Source organism: Rissa tridactyla, chromosome W (genome assembly GCF_028500815.1).
Source record: "Rissa tridactyla isolate bRisTri1 chromosome W, bRisTri1.patW.cur.20221130, whole genome shotgun sequence".
NCBI lineage: Eukaryota > Metazoa > Chordata > Aves > Charadriiformes > Laridae > Rissa > Rissa tridactyla.
Window position 1 is genome coordinate 15,329,636 of NC_071496.1, and position 17,483 is coordinate 15,347,118.

The following is a 17,483-nucleotide window of genomic DNA, read 5'->3' on the forward strand; positions in this document are numbered from 1 at the left end:
CCCCAGGTTCTGTGGGGGCTGTTGGAGGGAGATCTTGCTCAGGACCTTGCGGAGGGGGGACATAGGGTGGGGGAGACGCTGGAGGTTCGTCTACATCCCACCTTTTCTTTCTATCATTTTTCTTTTCTTTTAATGGAAACAAATTAGCGGCCTGAGCCGTGCCCAGGATCCATAAAAAGGCGTATTCACTCTCCTCCTTATTAAATGGTCATTTGTTGTTAACATATACGTTTAATTGTTGGCATATCCAATCCTCTAAGGATCCATGAATTGGCCAATATAAATCTTTTCTTATCTGTTTTCTTCCCCATACCTCCATACAATAATAGACCAATTTCTCCTTGGATTTCCCTTTTCGAGAAGGGGAACTATCCCAATATCTAATCATTAGGCCTAACGGGCTATCTTGGGGTATATCGGGGAGCCCACCCCCACCCCGTATCTCCTGCATGGAACCAGAAGTCCTACTTTTCTTCTGTCCCATCTTCCGAAAGTGCCTTCTTTCACTCAAAATTCACTCCCTTCCCTCCGTTCGTGGCCCACGCCCTCGCGGACAATGGGAACCGCACTATTAGGAGGTCCACACTCACTTCGTCCGGTGGGCTACTAAGCCCAGTGGACGTCTCAGTCACTCGCACCCGGGTAACCAATCCCCGACCGAACGGAACCGCAATATACTTACTCACTCCCGAGTCTTCGTCCGGCTCTTCGTGCACAAAAATTACGGGGAACTGCAGTATCTCCTTTCTCTTTTCTTTTTGCTTTCCTATCTCAGTTCGGAAAATCCAGGTGAGCTAAGTCGGAATCTCCTCCGGGACCATCCGAAGATGGGGCGCCCTCCCAGAGTTGAATTCCGAGTCGGCTGTCTGGATCCGAGTCACGGCACCAAATTTGTTATAGTTGAATTTAAAATAAATCGAGTCCGAAATAGATTCAATAAATATTTATTGAGGTAGGAAGGCAAAAGCAGCGCTGGGCGGCCGGGGAGTCGCAGCTCCACCAAAGGCTCGCAAATTCAAGCAAGCTGAGCAGCTCTTTTTATCTTCACAGAGGTCGGGTTTCGACATCTTCGGTACGCCCCTCCGTAGCTTCTTGCTTGAGGTAGTTTAGATAAAATGTTGGTCACAGAATCAGCTCAAAACAATACATTCTGATAACATTGTGGTTAAGCTTTTTGTCAAACAGGAGTTCCCATGTTGGTGTAGCAAGATAACATTGTGGGCATGTCTCTTCTGGTTAAACAGGGAGTTCTCAAGACTGCCACAATGGGTTCGTTCCTCTTGCTTAACTTGTTCGATCAGCAAATCACCTTTAGTTACTTATTACACATTGGAGTCCCTAGAGGAGTCCCAGATGAACACAAAGCAAGGAATCAGACAGGAGCAGGATTCAAATCTGTCCTTTTTCTGGTGGGTAACTATAAACAAAAATGTAGGTTGGGTAAATTATATTCACTATAACCAACAGAGGTTTATTAATTATACCAGGGATGCAGTAAAAGGAATAGCTGAACAATTGGATGCAACCAGCCGAATGGCATGGGAAAATAGGATCGCCCTGGACATGATCTTAGCAGAGAAGGGAGGTGTGTGTGTAATGTTAGGGAATCGGTGCTGTACCTTCATCCCAAACGATACAGCTCCAGATGGTACTATAACTAAAGCCCTTCAAGGGCTCACCACTCTAGCTGATGAGTTAGCTGAGAGCTCTGGAATAGGCACCTCACTGACAGGTTGGCTGGATTCCTGGTTTGGGAAATAGAAAGGTAGGGTGGTATCAATACTGACTTCTCTTATAATGGTAGCGGGAATGTTAGTGGCTGCAGGATGCTGTATCATTCCCTGTGTGCGAGGATTAGTTCAACGATTAATTGAAACTGCCCTAACGAAACGAATGGAAGTAAACCCTCCCCCATACCCTGGGAAAATGCTTCATCTAGAAGAAAATAAAAACTGTCAAGAAGAAAAAGAATAATGTTACCATCATGCTGTTGGTTCTAGAGGCCTCATATGGAACCATGCCCTAGAAATGCAAAAAGCAATAAGATTATGAAAAAGGAAAGGGGGAAGTTGTAAGAAAGGCAGGTATTGCTTTTGCAATGGAGAAAAGCCGTTTCCATCAGAGGTGGCATGATAAGGGAATGACTAAGACAAAGAGGCTCCAGCAAAGGCTTGTAGAACATCTCTTATCACACAGACAAAAGGACAAACTGATTCCTACTGGATTAGTGTCTAGAAGGGCAGTCAAACATTTAAGCAGGGCTAATGACATTGAGTAATTTTTTTACCAAAAAGGAAAGAAATAAACTAGTCAGATAATCCCTTTAGGTGGAGCATAAAGAGAAGTAAACAGAGGCCGGACATCCGAGAAGGATTTTAGGCACCTCGGACAGACTGTGAACCCTGGAGTACCCAACCAATGGGAAACAGGGGAGGGAAAAATTCGTCTGGGATTAGGGAATAAAAAGGTGTGTTTCAAGAACTGAAGGTGTGCCTACTTGCTAGGTCACCCGCTCTTGCAAGAACATGAATAAAAATGTGCTTCACAGAGGATTCTGCCTGAGCCTATTTCATTCGGACCGGAATTTATTTCTCACAAAAGGAATGTCATCTTCTGACTCGCTATCATTGGGAGCACCCCAAATGTTTCCGTCCCAGTCTTCAGTGGATACTATCAGTTTCCTAATCTGTACAATGTCAGGGGGGTGGGGAGCCTGTATAAGCATCATTTCGAACTTTTGTCCCAATTTCTGCATTTTCTCCTTTTCTTCCTGCAATTGTTTTTGCAGCTGCTCATTTTTAAAAGATATCAGTAACTCAGTTGCCTTCCCGCTCTCTATTTCGTTCTCTAGGTCCTGCTCTCTCCTATTTCTATTCTCACTGTCTTGGTACGGGGCTTCTGAACAAGTGCCTAACATTTTACAGATTACTTCGTTATCTTTTGCATCCTTTGTACGGCCCCTAATTGCTTTTAAGTGCTCTTCAACGACTTCCCAATTGTGACAATTATCACGAGCCCATTCCTCTGAGAATTTGGGGCTCGGGTTCACTCCATGCCTCCATAAATAATTAGTGATAACTCCCGACATCCTGCCGACTACGCCAGGTGTCACGGGCGGAGTGATTAACTTCACTTGTAAGAGAGAAGTAGTGAAATGTTTATTGACATAAAACAGTTATTTAACAAAGTTAGTAGTGAATGCGACAGTGTTTTACGAGATTCGATGCCAGGGTACACTTGATTATTGTCCTGGTTCTGGCGGGGATAGGGTTAATTTTTCCTGGTATTCCATGCCATGTGAGCCATGCCCACCCTGAGCTGCCGGTGGAGGGGGCAGGAAGTCGCCGCTTGGGGCGGGCTGGGGCGTCCGGGTCCGGTCGGTGAGCGGCGGGGAGCAGCGGTTCTGTAATCGTGTTTGTATATTCCTCTATCCGTGTTATTGTTGTTTGCTTGTTCCCTTTGCTGTTCTGTTAAACTGCCTTTGTCTCAACCCGAGAGTCTTGCCTTTTCTTCTGATTCTTCCTGTATTGGGAAGGCCCGAGCGAGCGGCACGTGGTTCTTTGTTGCTGTCTGAGGCTAAACCACGACAGTCCTTTTTGGCACCCAACGTGGGGCTCGAAGGGTTGAGATAACGCCAGAATTCAACTAGAGCTTGTAAAAACGAATGTGTTGTATGCGTTTATTGTATTAGGTAAATAGTCGCTGGTCACCATGTTGCTTGGTTTGTTCTCATGGCTGTGTTATGCGAATTCCTATATGGCTTATGTACTCCTTCCGATGATGTTTGTTACTTCTGGGAGAGGGATGAGGATTATGATTCTGCTGTCCTGTGTGATATCTGTTTATGATATGATAACATCACTGTTCAGACAGCTATTTTGGGGTGTTTATGTGGTATTGCTGTCCTGTCTGTACCTTGGGCACCGTCTCTCAGAATTTATTAATAATCGAACCCAATCTATGGGGGAAACAGTGGGGGATACTTTCCCCCACTCCTTCGCCTCCCTTTTCTCCTTCGGGTCAGGTATGACAGCTTTTGAGAATTTTGAATATCCTTGGGATGTTCAAACCAGCATGGTCCTATTGCTATGTCTCCTGAATGTGTTTCAGTTCTTACTTAGGGTTAAACAACTATTTAAGAATACTATCCAGAGATCTGCTCTGAGGCTGGATACTCACGGGTGGCATGGCATGTGGGAGAACATGGAGAGTTATCTAGAGAACTTCTCACCTAGAATGGTCTGAAACTTCATTCCTAAACAACTTCAGGACCCTGATAAAGTGGTAGAATATTTGAAAGGAAAATGCTGTGGCTATTCCAGAGAGGCACAACTTACCACACTGTGCTGGGCCCTGGCCAGTATCTACCAAGCACTGCTTGATATTATGCAGCACTCTCAAGGGAAAGAGATGGAAACCAGACCGACAGACACTGCAGCTACTCCAACCCCTGAAACAGGTACTGTGGCTACTCAAACCCTGGTAACAGACACTGCAGCTAAACCAGAAAACCATCCCATGCCGGTATCAGGTGCCCCTATACAGAAGAAGAAATAGACGAAGAAATCACTTCGCTTACTAAGGGATGATGATGAACCAGGGCCATCATGAGAACAGGAGGAAGAGGCAGAACCAGAGATAATCATCCGATCCCTATCCTTGAGCGAGCTGCGGGATACGCGCAAAGATTTCAGCTGCCATCTGGGCGAGCACATTGTCACCTGGCTGCTCTGATGCTGGGATAATGGGGCCAGTAGCCTGGAATTAGAGGGTAGGGAGGCCAGGCAGCTGGGATCCCTGTCTAGGGAAGGGGGCATTGACAAGGCGATTGGGAAAAAGACACAAGCCCTCAGCCTCTGAAGGCAACTCCTGTCAGGCGTGAGGGAAAGGTACCCCTTCGGTGAAGATGTTGTATGTCATCCAGGCAAGTGGACCACCATGCAGAGAGGTATCCAGTACCTGAGGGAATTAGCCGTGTGGGAGATGGTTTATTATGACACGGACAGTGCGCAGTTACCCACAGGTCCTGATGAGGTCCAATGCACAAGGCCCATGTGGCAGAAGTTTGTACGGAGCGCACCATCGTCGTATGACAACTCATTGGCAGTAATACAATGGAAAGGCGAAGAGGGACCAACAGTGAATGAGGTGGCTGTCCAACTATGGTGAGACAATGAAAGTGTCTCTTCCCCCCCTCATCTCGGCTGTGGAGAAATTGTCCCATAAGGTCCAGTAACTCAAAGAGAATATGTCCTACTCCCCACCTGTATGGGCCAGTATCTCAGCTATCAGGAGTAGGTGTTTCTCTGCTCAAGAGAGAGGATATAGAGGGTACATACCATGAGGCACCCTGTGGTTTTACCTGCGTGACCACGGAGAGGACATGAGGAAGTGGGATGGACAACCTACTTGGATCCTGCGGACACGGGTGCAGGAGTTGCAAGGAAGAACAATCACAAAAGGGGATCCCTCCAGGAAAAGTGCTGCTCCAGATTCCAGCGGACAGTTCCCCAGTGTTGTGGGTTTTGCCAGACTGGCCACTGAAATGAATGACAGATGCTCTCCCTGAAAGAGGAGGAGGAAGAAAGAGAAAGAGACTTATGAGTTTAGAAAAAAAAATGAACTACTTTAATGACATATTAATAAAATAATAATAAAAAAATAACGAAATATATACAATATATACAAAACCGTATCAAACTCCCAGGATGACGATTACGTCACCGGCAGGCACGGGGAAAGTCCCAGACTGGACTCAGCGACAGATGGGAAATGGATACCGGATCTGGATTCAAAACCTAAAATAATGCACAGATTGGGATCAAAGGCAGATGACCAGACAGGGTCCTCCTCGGTTGCCAGCCACTGAAGAAAGAGGGCTGACCCTTTGATCCTTCAGCTTTTATACTGAGCATGATGCAGATGGGATAGAATACCCCTGTTGGTCAGTTTTGGGTCACCTGTCCTGTCCGCTCCTCCCTGCAGGTGAAACGCTTTTCTGCTTCCGACTCTCCAACATGGCAAATAACAAAGTTAGCCGACCTTGTTTGTTATAGCAATATGTATAAGCAAGAGCCTCTCTGCATACCATTCTTTGGCATAAATTATAAATAATCAGGTCTTATCTCTCTGAGAGCGAATAATGTCTGAACAATATGCTGTTAATTTCAGAGAGTTCAGTTAGTTAGAAGAGGCTTAGCTCCAAAGTAAAATTACTGAACAGAAAATTGGTTCTGTTTTACCTCAAACCAGGACACCCTGACAGAGCAGGCGGCCTGATCTTACATCTGATCCTCTTGAAGGGACTTCTAAATCATTTCTGCAAGAAGTGAGTAACGGATACTATGACCAGGATTAGAGGGGCCCTGCCTCCAGCCAGGTGGAGGAAAGGGACAACCGGGTTTATTGGACGGTGTGGATTCGATGGCCTGGCACATCAGACCCACAGGAGTATAAGGCTCTAGTGGACACGGGTGCACAGGGCACCCTAATGCCATCCAGCTATAGAGGGGCAGAACCCATTTGTATTTCTGGGGTGACAGGGGGATCCCAAGAGTTGACTGTACTGGAGGCGGAAGTGAGCCTAACTGGGAATGAGTGGCAAAAGCATCCCATTGTGACTGGCCCAGAGGCTCCATGCATCCTTGGTATAGATTACCTCAGGAGAGGGTATTTTAAGGACCCAAAAGGGTACCGGTGGGCCTTTGGCATACTTGCCTTGGAGATGGAGGAAATTAAATGGCTGTCTACCTTGCCTGGTTTCTCAGGGGACCTTTCTGTTATTGGGCTGCTGAGGGTCAAAGAACAGGTGTCAATCGCAGCAACCGAGACTCCCTGATTCCCATCCATAAGCTGATTCGTCAACTAGAGGTTCAAGGAGTGATCAGCAAGACTCGCTCGCCCTTTAACAGTCCCATATGGCCGGTGCGAAAATCTAATGGAGAGTGGAGGCTAACAGTGGACTATCGTGGCCTGAACGAAGTCGCGCCACCACTGAGTGCTGCTGTGCCAGACATGCTAGAACTTCAGTATGAACTGGAGTCCAAGGCAGCCAAGTGGTATGCCACAACTGATATCGCGAATGCATATTTCTTGATCCCTTTGGCAGCAGAGTGCAGGCCACAGTTTGCTTTCACTTGGAGGGGTGTCCGGTACACTTCGAATCGACTGCCCCAGGGGTGGAAACACAGCCCCACCATTTGCCATGGACTGATCCAGACTACACTGGAACAGGGTGAAGCTCCAGAACACCTGCAATACATTGATGACATCATCGTATGGGGCAACACAGCAGAAGAAGTTTTTGAGAAAGGGAGTAAAATAGTCCAAATCCTTCTAAAAGCTGGTTTTGCCATAAAACGAAGTAAGGTCAAGAGACCTGCGCAGGAGATCCAGTTTTTAGGAATAAAATGTCAAGATGGGCATTGTCAGATCCCAATGGATGTGATCAACAAAATAGCAGCTATGTCTCCACCAACTAGTAAAAAGGAAACACAGGCTTTCTTAGGCATTGTGGGTTTTTGGAGGATGCACATCCCAGATTACAGTCTGATTGTAAGCCCTCTGTATCAAGTAACCCGGAAGAAGAACGATTTTAAATGGGGTCCTGAGCAACGACAAGCCTTTGAACAAATGAAAGGGTTATTAAGCATTGGAACAGGCTGCCCAGGGAAGTGGTAGAGTCACCATCCCTGGAGGTATTTAAAAGATGGGTAGACATAGCGCTTAGAGATATGGTTTAGTGATGTTTTTTGTCAGAGTTAGGTTGATGGTTGGAATAGATGATCTGAAAGGCCCCTTCCAACCTAGGTGATTCTGTGATTCTATAAATTAAACAGGAAAGAGTTACTTCAGTAGCCCTGCAGCCAGTCCGAGCAGGACAAGGTGTTAAAAATGTGCCATACACTGCAGCCAGGGAGAATGGCCCTACCTGGAGCCTCTGGCAGAAAGCACCAGGGGAGACCTGAGGTCGACCCCCCTAGGGTTTTGGAGTCAGGGATACAGAGGATCCAAAACCCACTATACTCCAACAGAAAGAGAGATATTGGCAGCATATGAAGGGGTTCGAGCTGCTTCGGAAGTGGTTGGTATGGAAGCACAGCTCCTCTTAGCACCTAGACTGACGGTGCTGGGCTGGATGTTCAAAGAGAGGGTCCCCGCCACGCATCATGCAACTGATACTACATGGAGTAAGTGGGTCGTACTGATCACACAGCAGGCTCGAATGGAAAACCCCAGTCGCCCCGGAATTCTGGAAGTGATCATGGACTGGCCAGAAGGCAAAGATTTTGGAATATTATCAGAGGAGAAGGTGATGCATGTGGAAGAGGCCCCACCATATAATAAACTGCCAGCAAATGAGAAGCAATATGCCCTGTTCACTGATGGGTCCTGTCACATTGTGCTGTATGGAGTCCTATACATCAAGTCACAGAAACTGCTGAAGAAGGTGAATCGAGCCAGTTTGCAGAGGTGAAAGCCATCCAGCTGGCTTTGGACACTGCCGAACGAGAAAAATGGCCAGTACTTTATCTCTGTAATGATTCACGGATGGTGGCAAATGCCCTGTGGGGGTGGTTACAGCAGTGGAAGCAGGGGAACTGGCAGCGCAGAGGCAAACCCATCTGGGCTGCTGAATTGTGGCATGATATTGCTGCCCGGATAGAGAATCTGGTTGTGAAAGTACGCCATGTAGATGCCCATGTATCCAAGAGTCAGGCCACGGAGGAACATCAGAACAACCAGCAGGTGGATCGGGCTGCTAAGATTGAAGTGGCTCGGATGGATCTGGACTGGCAACATGAGGGTGAACTATTCATAGCTTGATGGGCCCATGACTCCTCAGGCCATCAAGGAAGAGATGCGACATATAGATGGGCTCGTGACCGAGGGGTGGACTTGACCATGGACACTATTGCACAGGTCATCCATGAATGTGAGACATGCGCTGCAATCAAGCAAGCCAAGCGTTTGAAGCCTCTTTGGTATGGAGGGCGATGGCTGAAATATAAACATGGGGAGTCCTGGGCAGATTGATTATATCACACTGCCACAAACCCGTCAAGGCAAGCGCTATGTGCTCACAATGGTGGAAGCAACCACTGGATGGCTGGAAACATACCCTGTGCCCCATGCCACTGCCCGGAACACTAACCTGGGCCTTGAAAAGCAAGTCCTGTGGCGACATGGCACCCCAGAGAGAACTGAGTCGGACAACGGGACTCATTTCCAAAACAACCTCATAGACACCTGGGCCAGAGAGCATGGCATTGAGTGGGTATATCACATCCCCTGTCACGCACCGGCCTCTGGGAAGATAGAACACTACAATGAACTGCTAAAAACTACACTGAGAGCAATGGGTGGTGGGACCTTAAAACATTGGGATGCACATTTAGCAAAAGCTACCTGGCTAGTTAACACCAGGGGATCTACCAGTCGGGCTGTCCTTGCCCAATCAAAACTTCCATGTACTGTAGAAGGGGATCAAGTCCCCGTAGCGCACATGAAGGATATGTCAGGGAAGACAGTCTGGGTTAGTCCTGCCTCAGGCAAAGGCAAACCCATCCGTGGTGTTGCTTTTGCCCAAGGACCTGGGTGCACTTGGTGGGTGATGCGGAAGGATGGGGAGGTCCGATGTGTACCTCATGGGGATCTGATTTGGGGTGAGAGTAGCCAATGAATCAAATTGTATGATGTTAATTGCTAAATAACCCTGCCACTGCACACCATCATTACTCTAATTGCTATCAGCTGTACTACAGTAAGAATCACCCAAACTAATGAAGGATGGACTTTGATGAACCCGAGAAAAGTGCAGCAGTGATGGGACCAGAAATGGCTTCAGCAACTGGCACCCAGCAACTTCCTCAAGATCGACATCTTCAACCCGCAGACCGTGGGCATGAGCTGCACCAGGTACACCAGCCATGAGCTCCGAATACAGCATGCAACAGTCCAGCACCACACACAATCTCTCCTGCCCTGAGACGCTGTTATAACAGATGGAGACCAAAGTCATGGATTAAATGAACTCAACGAACATTTTAAAGGGTGTAAGAGATGGACTGTAAATTCCCTGACGAGGGGCAGAAGGGCCTCCAAGCCTTCAATGGAATGCCTCAAACACTCGCAAGGAAATAAATAATGCAGGCCTGGCCTTCAAAGAACTGATAAGGCTCACACTTCTGGCACCTGAAAGCGTGGGAGAACTGTCTTGTGAAGACAAGATAGTTCTGCCACTCGTGTGGTGAGCTTGCTAGTTCTCAGTTCTCGAGGCCATTGTGTCCGATGAGTGACCTTTGCTTCATTATCCACGAAATGCATATGAAAGCGCACACCCCTGCATATGCTAACGAAGATTATAGAGATCATGCTAAACATGTATGACTATGGCACTCGTCTCTCCACCCAAATCATGCTACATGTCACCTGGGAGAAGGGAGAAACCTGAGACGAGGCTGTCCTCGGCAAGAGGGGTGGACCATGCTAATTCAGCAAACATAAAAGGGGAAAATAAGTGCCCCTGAGGGGGGAATTCACAGAAGATTGCTCCTACAAGACACCCCCCCCAAGTTTTGGCTGGCTCAACGCTGGAACTGGGATTGGTAAACTCTTCATCTTCATCTTTATCTTTTCCCTCTATCTTTTCTCTATCCCTCAGTTTCTCTTTTCTCTTAGAGTTGTTAAGTAATGATTAGAGTAATTAATGGTTAGAGTTTGTTAAGTAACAACCTTAAGTACTGCTTGTCATAAGTTGTTGCATAACTGTTGTTAAGTAACACGATGTATACCCCACCACTTGCCATAATTTTTTATAGACCTAACCAATTATCGTGGACTTGTTAAGACCTATACTAACCATTTTGGGAAGCTAATAAATGTTTCTATATGTACCTTGAGATTTATGTCACCTTAGTCTGTGCCGTTGGGAATTTATGAATCTGAAGTCACTCACCCCCCCTCTTTCCTGAGAGTGGGACATGACAGAGGGATGGCCCATAGACTAGGGGAATGATATCTGTGTGTGTGTATATATATATATATAATCTCAAAGACGGGGAAAAGTCATGGTAATGAATTGGAAAGTGTAAGATCTGGACATAACATAGATGGTACAGAATAAGGGGTGGATAATGTCCTGGTTCCAGCAGGGATAGGGTTAATTTTCACAAGAAGCTGGGATGGGACACAGCCAGGACAGCTGACCCAAACTAGCCAAAGGGGTATTCGATACCATGTGACAGTCTTGCTCAGTATATAGCTGTGGAAGCTGGGGGGGTGGGAGGCAGGAAGAAATTGCTCCTTGGGAGAGGGCTGGGCATTTTGGGTTCCCCACTTGGTGAGCAGTAAAATGCATATTAATCATTTCTGTATATTCTTTTATCAGTAACATTGTTTTTATCTTCCTTTGCTGTTCTGTTAAACTGTCTTTATCCCAACCCACAAGTTTTGCCTTTTTCTTCTGATTCTCCTTCCCATCCCAGCTAGGGGGGGAGGAGTGATAGAGCAGCCACATGGTTCTTTGTTGCCAGCTGGGGCTAAAACAGAACAAGGTACTTGAATGCATTCAGAGGAGGGCAACAAGGCTGGTGAAAGACCTGGAAGGCATGTCCTATGAAGAGCAGAGGAGGACTCTGGGTTTGTCTTGTTTAGAGAAAAGGAGGCTGAAGGGTGACCTCATTGCTCTCTACAGCTTCCTGAGGAGGGGAAGCGGAGAGGGAGGTGCTGACCTCTTCTCCCTGGTATCCAGTGAGAGGACACATGGGAATGCCTCAAAGCTGCAGTAGGGGAGGTCCAGACTTGACATTAGGAAACACTTCTTTACAGAGAGGGTAGTTAAACACTGGAACAGGCTTCCTAGAGAGGTGGTCGATGCTCCATGCCTGTCAATGTTTAAGAGGCATTTGGACAACGCCCTTAATAACATGATTTAACTTTTGGTCAGTCCTGAAGTGGTCAGGCAGTTGGACTAGATTGTTGTAGGTCCCTTCCAAATGAAATAGTCTAGTCTATTCTATAGCTAATAACTGAAGAATATTAAACCTTGCTGGCTGTCCAGTCAAATGGAAGCAAGTCTAAGGAAATCAAACCTCCCACTAGACAAAAGCTTTTTCTGTTAGTTATAAATCATGCACAGTCTCCAACAGCCTCTGTGATGGGTTGACCTTGGCTGGCAGCCAGATTCCCACCAAGCCACTCCATCACTTCCCTTCCTCTGCTGGACAGGGGGAGAAAATAAGACAAAAGACTCATGGGTCAAGATAAAGGTAGTTTAATCAAGATAAGCAAAGGCTGCATGCAGAAGTAAAGAAAACAAAAAGATTTATTCACTACTTCCCATCAGCAGGCAATGTCCAGCCAGTTCCTGGGAAGCAGGTCCTCAGTATGCATAGAGGTTCCTTCAGAAAACAAATGCTTTAATAATGAATACCCCCTTCTTCTTTCTTTTAGCTTTTATTGCTGATCATGACATCATATAATATGGAATGTCTCTTTGGTCAGTTTGGGTCAGCTGTCCTGGCTCTGTCCCTTCTGTTGCGTTAAGAGGCAAAGTAGTTTTGGCAGAAAATAAACCCCCTTGCGTTCTAACACTCCTCACCGAGGTGGGAGGCTAGGTGCGGCTAGGTTTAAATTCTGAGTGATGCCCAATTCAGCACTATCAGTCCAGTCGCATTTAATATGTATTAAACTATTACGATTTGGATACACTAATAGTGGACTGCACCTTCAGTCTAGTCGTGCTCATGAACTAGCACGGCCACTCTCGAGTCTTTGGTCGTGTTCAGTGAGAAACCAAAACGACTAGCTACTTAAACAGTACAGTTTATTTAAGCAACAGATGTATAGGTTCTTATGGGTTGCCGGTGATAAATACACTGTCTGCAAAGCACGTGCAAATGAAAGTATTGTTACATATACAAAACGCGCGACAAAGTTATAAACGATACAGCCTGGCTATAAATGTAGGAAAGAGACTCTCTAGAGAGATTTCTAAGTTTCCCAAGAAAGCATTCAGTATAATCTAAGTCTTACCCAAAGGCGTCCCTGTGGCGGGGGGAAGAAAGGCTCAGCCCGTCGACTGATCCTGGAGGTCAAAGGCAGTCTGTGATGGAGTCCTCCTTGACTTGTTCGTGATGGTGTCTTCCCTGATATTCCCCCTTTCTTGGGCTATTTTTATACTATTTTTTATCTTCAAGGTGGAGTTTGAGTGACTTTAGTCATACATACTTTTATTATGATTGGTGTAAAATTCTCTCGCTTCACATTTAAAGGTATAGTTTATGAAAAATTCAGGGCACAGACTAAAGGAGGAGTGTTCACACCTTGGAGGCGGGTAGTCTTTGGGACGGAGGTGTGTTTTGGTATTATAATGACATTATAATGAGCAAAGTTCGCACAAAGGACAGCATTTCATCAAAATTTGTCAGACCGTTGGCTTAGGGTAGTAAGTATGCAGTTTATCAGTTCCATAGGACCATCTTGTTCCCATATCTGCTGGATTATCACAGGGCGTGGCCGTAGAATTTCCACTCCACTCCATCCCCCGTGTTTCTTTGCAAGCAATATTGTACAGGGAATCACAGATGCAGTGGATTCCTCGCGTACCAGCTGCGGCTGTATTCTGCCCTAGAAACTTTTTGATTTTATACCTTTCCTTAATGTGTGAACAATGCTGTATTTTTGATCATTTTAGTAATTATTCCACACCCCTCCGAATCTCTTGTCCTCTCACAGCCTACTGGCCTTTTGGGGCAGGGGCATTGGAGATAGCCTTGATGCTGCTCAAGCACTGCTTAGCAGTAGCCAAAACATTGGTGTGTTAACATTGGTAACATTCACCAGAGGGTGAAAGGTGCAGCACTTACCCAGAAAGGCGTCCCTGCCTTGGGGTGGAGGAAGAGAATGCAGCCCATTGACTGGTCTGTCAGGTATCAAGTTTCTTCTCTACTCTGCTCTGCTGAGACCCCACCTGGAGTACTGTGTTCAGCTCTGGAGTCCTCACCACAAGAAGGACATGGACCTGTTGGAACAGGTCCAGCAGAGGGCCACAAAGATGATGAGAGGGGCTGGAGCACCTATGCTATGAGGACAGGCTGAGAGAGTTGGGGTTGTTCAGCCTGGAGAAGAGAAGGTTCCGAGGAGACCTTATAGCGGCCTTCCAGTACCTGAAGGGGGCTTACAGGAAGGATGGGGAGGGACTCTTTACCAGGGAGTGGAGTGATAGGACACGGGGTAACAGCCTCAAGTTGAAAGAGGGTAGATTTAGATTGGATATCAGGAAAAAATTCTTTACTGTAAGGGTGGTGAGGCACTGGAACAGGTTGCTCAGGGAAGCTGTCAATGCCCCATCCCTGGAGGTGTTCAAGGCCAGGCTGGATGGGGCTTTGAGCAGCCTGGTCTAGTGGGAGGTGTCCCTGCCCATGGCAGGGGGGTTGGAACTAGATGATCTTTAAGGTCCCTTCCAACCTGAACCATTCTGTGATTCTCTCCCAATTTAACAGTCATTTTCTCCATCCTTTTATCCCCAAAATGAAGAGGTTTCCCTCCCCTAGGTGACGTGTAGTATGATTTGGGTGGAGAGACGAGTGCTATAGTCATATATGTTTAGCATGATCTCTAAAATCTTCATTAGCATATACAGGGGTGTCAACTTTAATATGCATTTCACAGGTAATGAGGCAAAGGTCAATTATCAGGTATGGTAGCCTCTCAAGGAAACAAAGAGCTACACAAAGTCTCTGTTATCTTGATTTTACTGTCTCTGCTGATGAAAAGCAGGGCTATCCTGTCTCCAGAAGACAGCTCCATTATCCATATATACTGTGATAGCCAGACAAGTCTTCACCCCCCTGGGTTGCACAAGAGATAGCAAAGCCAGTCTTAATTGCTCTTTGAGCACAGAGACTTCACCTCATTATCTAAATTCCACAGAGAGAAAAGGCATACCGCTTAACTTTAAAATTTAATTTTCAATAGTCCTTCAGGGGAAATCTTGACTTTAACATTTCCTAATATACAATCTACAAGCTTGCGCACATTATTTGTTCAAACAATTCAACTGTTCTAGATGCCTTGCATCCGTATCCTGTAGAATTAATACAGTGGCTTTGGACTGAAAAACGATTAAACTTTATAGTCTTCAAACAGAGATGTATCAGTCATCTTTGACATTTCTCTAAATCATCCTTAAGCTTTGGATGTGAAATGGGATCTTTTTCAACATATTCATTTCAGGCACTGAAAATCCAATGAAATTTGTTAGAATATCATCAGCAAAATCTACTTTGAGATAAGCTAAACCATCAGAAATTTTTGTCTTTATGCCCCTGGACCCATTGCTGCTTGTGAGGTTTCTATTAAGAGTACAATAAAACATCTAACTTTCAGAATTGCCTTTTTTGCAAGAACAGAAATATAGGTGAAAGGTGGAAAAACTATATCAAGATCACATGCCTCTACTGCTCTATAAGGAAAGGATTGCATATCATTCTCTGTCTGATCTGCTTTTGGATCCAGTTTTGAAAACATACTGGTTCATTGTTAGCAGCTTGCTGTCAAAAGTGCGCTGGAATTTATGTTCCCTCTCAACTAGGTCTATACTATTCCACCTTTCTTTGGTAGTATTTTCCAAAGAGAAATCTGCAGAACTGTAAGTCTGATGTATGCTATTATGCTGCGAAAGGTTACTTTTACTATTTTAATCTCCAGCAGATACTGTTCTTTCAGAAGTCTTTTGCTTGCTGGTAGCTTTTACAGGCTTCTCACATTTATATCATCTTTTTCATAAGTGCCATTTAAAGATGAATCACATGAGCTTCTAGATGTATGTAGAAGCCTCTCAGTAATTAAATCTATGTTTCTCTTCATAAAATCATAGAATTGCCTAGGTTGGAAGGGAATCTAGTCCAACCATCAACCTAACTCTGACAAAAACTATCACTAAAACGTATCTCTAAACACTATGGCTACCCGTCTTTTAAATACCTCCAGGGATGGTGACTCTACCACTTCCCTGGGCAGCCTGTTCCAATGCTTCATAACCCTTTCAGTGTAAAAATTTTTCCTAATATCCAGTCTAAACCTCCCCTGGCGCAACTTGAGGCCGTTTCCTCTTGTCCTACCGCCTGTTACTTGGGAGAAGAGACCAACCCCCACCTCTCTACAACCTCCTTTCAGGTGACCACTGACACCACTTCTTCCAGCTCTCTTTGGATCTCTTCTTCCAGAAGAAAGTCATCTTCCAAAGGTAAGTAATTTTAAAAGCCATCAACATTCTACAGAAGGTGAAATTTGTTCATCTGAATGAGGCAAAGGATTTCCAAATTCTTATTACAAAACATTTTCATCATGTGTAGTAAGCAAACCTGAGGCTTTACTAAAATTGTCACTTCAATTTTCACTTCTGCAGTATCCACTTTCTGAAGGTATTACATTATTTAAAGCAAATTCATTATTTTCATCAAGACTAGCTAAAAGATCTTCATTTGAAGGGCCTAGAGTTTGTCCTAATTCATCTACGGGCCTTGGAACAATTTGTTCATGATCAGTTTGTCCAACAGGATTCTCAGCTTCCCCAATTAATCTAGCAAGGACTTTTCCCTGAGTATGCTCCACTATAAGAACCTCCACCTAATCCAATTCACCAAGAATTTCACATTTTCTGGTTTAAGAAGGACTCCAAGACAACATGTAATATTCTCCTGTACAGTGTTTTTTGTTCCAGGAAGAAGATTACTATGGAGAACAGGGACTGGTTAATATTCCATGCCCGAATTTGATCTATCTCATCAGTTAGTTGCAGCATCGGCATTTGAGTACACTTTGCTTTCCAGGATTCTTGGGATGCTGTTACTTTATTTATAGTATTTTTTCCTCTGAGCTTTTGCAACTGTGAACATGCTGGTTGGCTAACATCAACCAGTGAATCAATCTGTATGGAGTAGAAGCCAGATAACTCTCTTTTGGGAGCATCTAAAATGCAATCAGGCAAAATGGGATATTCTAAATCTCTTAGATCTGGTAAGAAGCCATTGCTCAAATATTTGTCTGTTAATCTTAGCTTGACTTAAGTTACTACCGCTATTTTTTTCACAGATACAATTAATACAGGCTTCCAGACATATCAAAGGAACTTCAACATGCCAAATAGATGAAAGCCAAGTTTCCACTCTTGCTGCAATGTTAGATGCAGACATTTCTTTTAAGTTACAAGAAAAGAAAAGTGAATTCTCTAGAACAAAACCCAGAAAGATGGTTTCATTCTTCTGACAATAGCTAAAGTCTCTCACTTGCATTGTATAGAAATTTTCTCTCAATTCAAAGTTCATCTAAGTGTGACAACGTAGAAGCAATTACAATTAAAAACACTTCCATTGATGATAATAATAAACATGCAGTTACAATAATTAAACAAGTAAACTTCAAACAGCATAAACAGCCTATACAGATTACTCATCACAAAGTATCAGGAAAGTACTGAG

At 45.1% G+C, this 17,483-nt stretch overlaps 1 pseudogene; it reads right to left on the reverse strand.

Annotated features, from left to right (window-relative positions):
• Nucleotides 1-16,392: 16,392 nt before the first annotated feature.
• On the reverse strand, nucleotides 16,393-17,198 carry LOC128901890 (recQ-mediated genome instability protein 1-like; annotated as a pseudogene).
• Nucleotides 17,199-17,483: the final 285 nt, after the last annotated feature.